Source organism: Penaeus monodon, chromosome 33, assembly GCF_015228065.2.
Source record: "Penaeus monodon isolate SGIC_2016 chromosome 33, NSTDA_Pmon_1, whole genome shotgun sequence".
Classification (NCBI taxonomy): domain Eukaryota; kingdom Metazoa; phylum Arthropoda; class Malacostraca; order Decapoda; family Penaeidae; genus Penaeus; species Penaeus monodon.
The window spans coordinates 14,719,058-14,719,342 of NC_051418.1; the positions used below are offsets into that span (position 1 = coordinate 14,719,058).

The following is a 285-nucleotide window of genomic DNA, read 5'->3' on the forward strand; positions in this document are numbered from 1 at the left end:
CAGAAATTATATCACTGTGTTGGTGAGTGCAGTGCACCAGCTGAGTCATAAAAAGGCCTAAGAGGCAAGCCCAGGAGGCTGCCTATATTCTGCCCAGAGCAGAGGCTAATTCTCTTCAGGAGGCAAAGGGTTAAGACTTGATGATGTTAATTGTGATTATGTATGTTTTCAATGTACATAATATTTTAATAGAAGTTATTAAGGAAAGGATGGGTATCAGGTTGTTTTAGGATGTTGCCTTGAGGTGGTGAATGCAATTGCACTAAAAGTAATTTTTTTTATGGT

At 38.6% G+C, this 285-nt stretch overlaps 1 protein-coding gene across 1 annotated transcript in view; it reads left to right on the top strand.

The window, feature by feature from the left end:
• The window catches only part of LOC119594059 (multiple inositol polyphosphate phosphatase 1-like), a gene marked incomplete at its 5' end in the record, with an annotated part of 6,494 nt that overhangs the window by 2,233 nt on the left and 3,976 nt on the right, over positions 1-285 (top strand).